At 39.7% G+C, this 7660-nt stretch overlaps 1 pseudogene; it reads right to left on the reverse strand.

The window, feature by feature from the left end:
- The window catches only part of LOC102773184, a 115965-nt pseudogene that overhangs the window by 74975 nt on the left and 33330 nt on the right, over positions 1–7660 (reverse strand).

The following is a 7660-nucleotide window of genomic DNA, read 5'->3' on the forward strand; positions in this document are numbered from 1 at the left end:
GGCTTAGGCCTGCTCCCCACTGGCAAGTGGACATCCCCCTAGGGCTTTCAGGCTGCCAGAGGGATGTCTGACTGCCTGCTTAGGCCCGATCCCCCCAGGGAGCAGACCTAAGCCAGCAGGTGGACATCCCCTGAGGGGTCCCAGACTGTGAGAGGGCACAGGCTGGGCTGAGGGACTCCCCCGAGTGCACAGATTTTTGTGCACTGGGCCTCTAGTCCTATATAATAAAAGAGAAACATGCAAATTGGCCATCCCTCCACTATGCTTACCAGCCAATCAGAAGTGAGTATGCAAATTAACCCAACAAATATGGTGGATTAATTTGCATACACAGGCACTGGGCAGAGAGCAGAGCAGGAGAGCCGGCAGAGAGTGGAGCGGCTTGGGGAACTTGGCTCCCCAAGCTGCCAGATGGAAAGCAGAGAGGGAGAGCTGGAAGCGTGGAGGAATTGGCAAAGTGGGAGGCCATGGGACAAAGGCAGAGCAGGAAGGGAAAACCAAGATCGTGGTGAGCACTGGGAATGCTGTGAATCGTAGCTCTGGTGGCAGAAGGATCTCCTAGACATTAAAGTAAAGTGAGCCTGGAGCAAGTTACTGTGTTGCAGTGAGGGATGGAGGGAAAGCAAAGGTGAGAAACATAAGTAAAATCAGAGTGTCTACGAAAAATTAAAGGAAGATATTCTAAAACTTCCGGGAAATCTCTACCAAAGAAGCAAAGAAAAAAAAAAATGCCTCTATTATTCTGTGAGCAACAATCCATACTGAGTTGGGGTCTCAGACAATTCTTTCATATGATTGCAAAGACAGACAGAAACTCCCAGATTGGAGAGGGTACAGGTCGGACTGAGGAACCCCCACACCTCCCAGTGCACAAATGTCATGCACCAGACCTCTAGTAGGAGAATAATAAGAGAGGAGAACTCACCTGTCCCATGTGAGGTATGACCTTTGAGCTCAGGGGTTGCTATAGTGACCAAATCAGAAGGGGACACTGACCAATCACAGGGGATATCAAGGCACAAAGATCTGCAGCCTTTATAAACCATAGAGAAAAGGGACTCAGTGGGACTCTTCCCCCTCCCTACATGGGAGTCAGTTCTGTGGGAGTCTTTCCCTCTTCCCACGTGGGAGTCTGTGCTTGTTCTTCAATAAATCTCCACCTTTGCTATACCACTTTCTGTTCGTGGACTCATTCTTCGATTTTGGTGGACAAAGAATTCGGGTTCCAGTCCAAAAATTTGGTATCACTATGAACCAGGAGGTCATGGTTAGATTCCCAGTGAGGACAAATGCTTGGGTTTCAGGCTCAATCCCCAGTGTGGGGCATGCAGGAAGCAGCCGATCAATGATTCTCTCTCATCATTGATGTTTCTTTCTCTCCCTCTCCCTTCTCTAAAATTGATAAAATAAAATATATTTTAAAAGATTGTAATTAATTGAAATAGTTACAAAGCAAACCAGTTAGTATTTTTTTTTTTGCTTTTTATTTATTTATTTTTTATTGCTTAAAGTATTACAAAGGGTATTACATATGTGTCCATTTTTCCCCCCCGCCCTAGACAGTCCCCTAGCCTCCCCTATCCCCCAGTGTCTTATGTCCCTTTGTTATGGTTATATGCAGGCATCCAAGTCCTTTGGTTGATCTCTTCCCCTCCCCTTCCCCCACCCATCTCTGTCTCTGGATCTATTTTTGTTCATCAGTATATGTTGTTTGTTATATTCCACAAATGAGTGATATCATGTGATATTTATTGAGTCTGGAAATAATATTCTCTTTACTCCTAGTTGTAGAATTTCCACTCAGCCAGCCCTCCTGTGGCTCTGGACGTTGTCCTTTCCCTGGATCAAGCTTAATTTGAATTGGTTGTTCAAGGCAGCAATCTCTGGTGTTAACCTATGCCGCCATCTTCGGTTCCTCCCAGTTAGTATTGATAGTTGTGTCCTATAAGCCATGTTGAATCACTCTCATCTACACATTTATCTGAAGTCACAATGTTGACACACTATTATTAAATATGTTTATTTGTTCTAACTCTTTAAAAAACCCAATTGTATTTTCCCTTCTTTCCTAGCTGCTTTGTTTTCTCCTACTGCTTCTCCTTTGAGTCAGTTAAGGATGGCCATGTTTCACTCAGTGCTAAAGGATGCACACAGACTTAGCTTCATAAATAGCAAGTTGAAACCGATGAGAATCACTGTGCCCCTCTCCAGATTGATGGGCCCTTTCTAGGAAGCTCTAATGTGCACATAAAATGTCAACTCTGAAATAATTTGCAGAAGATTAGTTCCATGGTGATTCAATTCGATAAGAATGGGTATTAAGAATTACCTCGGTGGACTTATTTGTAGCAGTCTGACTTATTGGTCATTTTCATAAAAATCACTGAAGTGTAGATGATAAACTAGTAGGAGGAATAGCTCTCAAGCCCCTAATTATTCCTACCTGCCTGCCTCTGGTTGCTGAATGCTTTAGTTTGCTGCAAGCATTTCTCTGTTACATATATGACCCATGATTCAAATATGCAGCTATCATTGTTGGCCTTTGGCCTTGAATTCTAGCACCTGAATTCCAATTGTCTTCATTATATTTTGTTTCTAAGTGAGAGACCTGACTATTATTTGTCATCTTAAAAGTAATAAACTGAAGGCAAATATGTCAAAACAGAAGACATTTTTGCCTGTGAATGGTGGAATTATGGGTAACATTACAGTTTCATTTCACTTTTTTATTAAATTTTCTTTACTTTTCAAATTCTTTGGTCAACAGAAAAAATAAAGTGAAATAGATTTAAAATGAATGCATACTAATATATAAGACACAGAAATAATTTAAAATACCCAGAAATAGTAAAACAAGTTTGGGTTTCTCTCAAACCCAGAAAAGATCCACTGTTATTTTAGTTGAGACCATGAGTGTCATCAAACTATCAACCTTAATATATGAAAAAAGTGTTAGACAGACACAAAGAACATTTACACTTAGTAAATGAATATAAAGAATATTTATAACAGTGTAGTAGATTTTTTAAATATATTTTTTACTGATTTTTTACAGAGAGGAAGGGAGAGAGATAGAGAGTTAGAAACATCGATGAGAGAGAAACATTGATCAGCTGCCTCCTGCACATCTCCCACTGGGGATGTGCCTGCAACCCAGGTACATGCCCTTGACCGGAATCGAACCTGGGACCTTTCAGTCCACAGGCCGACGCTCTATCCACTGAGCCAAACCTGTTTCTGCGTGTAGTAGATTTTAATCAGAGAATCCACAGATGAAAGTGTATGTTTTTCAATTAATATTTAATGATTTTTCGGGAGTGGAGTTTTTGTGAACTCTTTTTCTTTCCACTTTCTAAAGTCTTTGGAACAAAGCTCACATTCTTACATTTACTATCTCTTTTTCACCTCCTTATTTCTTCTCTTTGAGCTTAAAAAAACCCCATATTTTTTAAAGACATTTTATTTTTTCACCACAACTCTCTTCCAACATTACTCTACTTAAATGTTAAGAAATACATTGAAATAGATTCTACAAACTCAGATAAACTGAACAACATAATTAAACTTTTAATATATCAGTATTCAGTACTTTGGTGACAAAACTGAAGTCACTTAGAAATGGGTTTTTAATATTAAATTTAACCTGATGGGAATGAGTGTGGTGACAATGATCCTAGATGAAAATACTACATGGTCGTTATGCATAACTATGGGTACAGATGGAAGCTAAATTAAGGGAGAACCTTGTTGGTCATGTGTGTTTATTTATTATCTTCCAAAGTAGAAACAGCAGAGTTAGTGCCCAAGTGTTTTAGTGTTTCTCTGCTAGGTTTTTTTTTTTTTTAAAGGCACATGAAGTCCAACCTCTTCCAAGTGGTACTTGCACTGCAGAGTTACTACTTCCCTTGACCCATGACCACTCCCACTGTTTCAGGGAAGAGCCATTGTTATCTCATAAATGCACTCCTGGCCCCGGGGCACTGCTGCAGCTGCTGCTACTATTCATTCAATGCCACCTCTGTCATGCCCCAGCACTTCAACTAGCTCCACTTGTGACCTTGCAGAGTGCTTCATTCCTCAATGTGCTAGAGACATATTTGGTACATTAAGGTCAGAAGCTAATGATTAGTTATCTTTTCTTCTATACTCTGATAAAGTTAACTTTAATCTTAATCCCATTTCTACCAAGATTTTAGTGAAACAACTGTTGCAGAGTTAAATGAAAGATTGCATTTGTTTTCATTATAACTATCCATGAGGTGGGCTCTTGAGTGACAAACCACTCTCTTATAAAGTCATGTTTGATCCCATTAGATCCATCTTTACTTAAAAGCATTTATAAAGCACTTAATTTGTGCAAAGCATGTTTCAAATACTTCATTAACATTAACCCACTTAATTCTCACTGCAATTACAGTGGGGCCTTGACTTACGAGTGTCCCAACTAACGAGTTTTTCGAGATACGAGCCGTCTCTCGGCCTATTTTTTGCTTTGAGTTGTGAGCTAAAATTCGGGTTACAAGCCGGCTAGTTGGCGCACCGAACGTCACAGTGAATGCCACAACATCAGCCCAGCATCACGTGTCTCACTTGTTCACTTTAAGATTTGACATACGAGTAATTTGAGTTACGAGCTCCATGACGGAACGAATTAAACTCGTAAGTCAAGGCCCCACTGTACATGGAATACAGGAGCTGCCCCCTGGTGGTCAATGCATTCGCACAGGGGAAGTGCCACTCAGCCAGAAACCGGGCTCATGGCTTCCGAGTGCAGTGGTGGTGGCGGGAGCCTCTCCTGCTTCTGCAGCAGCGCTAAGGATGTCCGATTGCTGGCTTAGGCCCACTTCCCATGGGGAGCAGGCCTAAGCCAGCAGTCAGACATTCCCTGAAGGGGTCTTGGATTGCGAGAGGGTGCAGGCCAGGCTGAGGGACCCCACAGGTGCACAGTCGGGGCCAGGGAGGGACATAGGAGGTTGGTCAGCTGGGGAGGGACCTCAGGAGGGCTCCAGGGCATGTCCAGCCCATGTCACTCAGTCCCAATCAGCCGGACCCCAGCAGCAAGCTAACTTACCAGTCTGAGCGTCTTCCCCATGGTGGTCATGCATGTCATAGCAACTGGTCGACCGGCCAACTGTCTGCCTTCTGGTGGTCAGTGCACATCATAGCAAGCATATCATTAGAATCTTACGCTTTGATTGGTTGAATGGATGAACAGACCACCAGACACTTAGCATATTAGGCTTTTATTATATAGGATTTTCTTGTTTTTGTGAAATGCTAGGCAGGAAGCATGTGATTTTGCAGAAAGATTGCCTGGGTATGAATCCAGACCTTTACTTATCTTGTAACTTTAGGCAGGTTACCTTCTTTTGTAACTCAGTTTAGTTATGTACAAATAGGGATAAAAATAGAACTTATTTTTAGGGTTAATATGGGAGTTAAATTAATTAAAGTGTGTAAAGCACCTCAATAATGTCTAGCATGCGCTAAACATATGCTAGTGTGTAGGTTATATAAAATGTGCATAGTATGTTACCATTGTTTATGCTATTTGGCCTTTGCCAATTATTGGACAATTATTATTCATCTTGTTTTGTAATTCTATGGGGGGGGCGGCACAGAGAGTTTGTTCCCTAAGTATCAGAAGTATAGTAAAAAAAAAAACACCAAAAAAATAGCTACTTATTAAATCTATTCACCCATACATTGTTAAGAAGACAGTTAAAACTTGAGGACAGCTCAGCCAGTGTGACTCAGTGGTTAAGTGTTGATCTATGAATCAGGAGGTCACAGCTCCATTCCTGATCAGAGCACATGCCCAGGTTGCAGGCTCAATCTCCAGTGGGAAGTGTGATCAATGTTTATCTCTCATTATTGATGTTTCTATATCTCTCTCTCCCTCTCTTTTCATCTCTGAAATCAATAAAATATATATTAAAAAAAAACACAAAAACTTAAGGACTTAAAAAATACTGGAATATAGCACAAATTACAATGGGTTGCTTGTAGCTCTGGCTTTGTGTAATACCTCCTAGATTTTAGATTGTCTTCTAATTATGTAGGAATCACACATACTAATTTATATATATTCCCAAGGGTAAAATATCAATGAGATATTGGAAATTTTAATCATTTACTTTAGCTGTTTGGTTAATTCACAAATATAATGAGATCAAACATATTTAAATATTCAAAACACAACATAGGATGGCCCATATTTCCTACATTTTAACCACTTCTTGTATAATGGGTCGACACTAGAAACAACGGGCCAAATTATATATGTAATTTTTACATAGCATATATAATCATGATACTAGAGCAACTAATTTCTCATGGAGATGTTATTATCTAGTGGCATTTTAAAACTGATAAAGTAGTAGGATTTGATCATATGTGATTACAAATACACTCACAAACTAAGGTCAAATATAAGATGATTAATTGAGTTATATCTAATATTATTATAATCCTGTGCTATTTAGAAATGCCAACTGAGCAGTAACAAAAAATTGACACTCCATTTTCTTATCTCTTTAAAAAAATCCTAGCAAACAGCAATATAGATGTGGGCCAGAGGTGTTTTGAGTTGTTTTCGGACTAAAGATTTTATAAATTGAAGTACATATGTATTTTGGTCTCATTTTTGTGATAACATATCTTATTTCAGTTACACACATAGCAAATAAGTTGAACTAGCACATGAATGAGAAAAATCTAAAGAGGTGGCAGTGAAAGAAAAGAGAGCACTTACTGCCTCCAGTTCTGATGCCCCGACCATTGAAGCTCCAGTTTCAATTCTCCATGTACATTCCAAGGGGATACACTGGTGGAAAGATTGTTTGTTCATAGGTTCTTTATTTTCTTCATGCTATTGACACTTCCTGATTTAGAATTCAGATGCAATTCAGATTCTGGCTCTGGGAGCTCCTGATATATATTCACCAGATTTCCACTCGTTATATGACTCACTTTATTAATGCAATATACTTTTATTGAAATTTTAATATGTGACATTCTCTGTGCTGGGTTGTGAAAGAGTCCCCGCTATAGAAATGTTTACAGTTCACTGAGGAAAATTTAAAAGTTAGCAAATTCAGTCTAGATGATAACATCATGTTGGAAATATTTGTAAGATGTGATGGAGGCTCATGGGAGAGGCACCCACTTTAGAGTAGGGCACATAGAGAAGGGATCTGGAAGAAGGGGAGACAACACATCTGAGCTTGGAGCATTGATGAGAGCTACTTGCAAGTCTTAAGAGTGTAGTAGTGACAAACACAAACTTTGGGGTAATCGAATCTCATTTCCACCAATGAAAGGGTACATGACCCTGCAAATATACCATGCAGAGTCTGCAGAGTGTTCACTGTACCATAATGAAAGGAGTAAGTTACTGTGACCAACAGCCAGAGGTTTCCTTACTAACACATGGAAAGGACTATGGCTGTTTAGAGGGGGCACATTTTTTTCTAATTCAGGGAGTTAAAGACAGATTTGATTTGATTAATTACTTAACTTCATTAGCCCTCAGATATCTAAAATGGTGATAATGGCAGTTATTTCACGTGTCATAAGGATTACAAGAAATAAGTTTTATTATTTTCTTTGCATGGACCTAGTTCCAGCACAATAAGCATTGTTGTAAATAAAATATATT

The sequence above is a fragment of the Myotis davidii genome, unplaced genomic scaffold (genome assembly GCF_000327345.1).
Source record: "Myotis davidii unplaced genomic scaffold, ASM32734v1 scaffold31, whole genome shotgun sequence".
In the NCBI taxonomy this organism is placed as follows: domain Eukaryota; kingdom Metazoa; phylum Chordata; class Mammalia; order Chiroptera; family Vespertilionidae; genus Myotis; species Myotis davidii.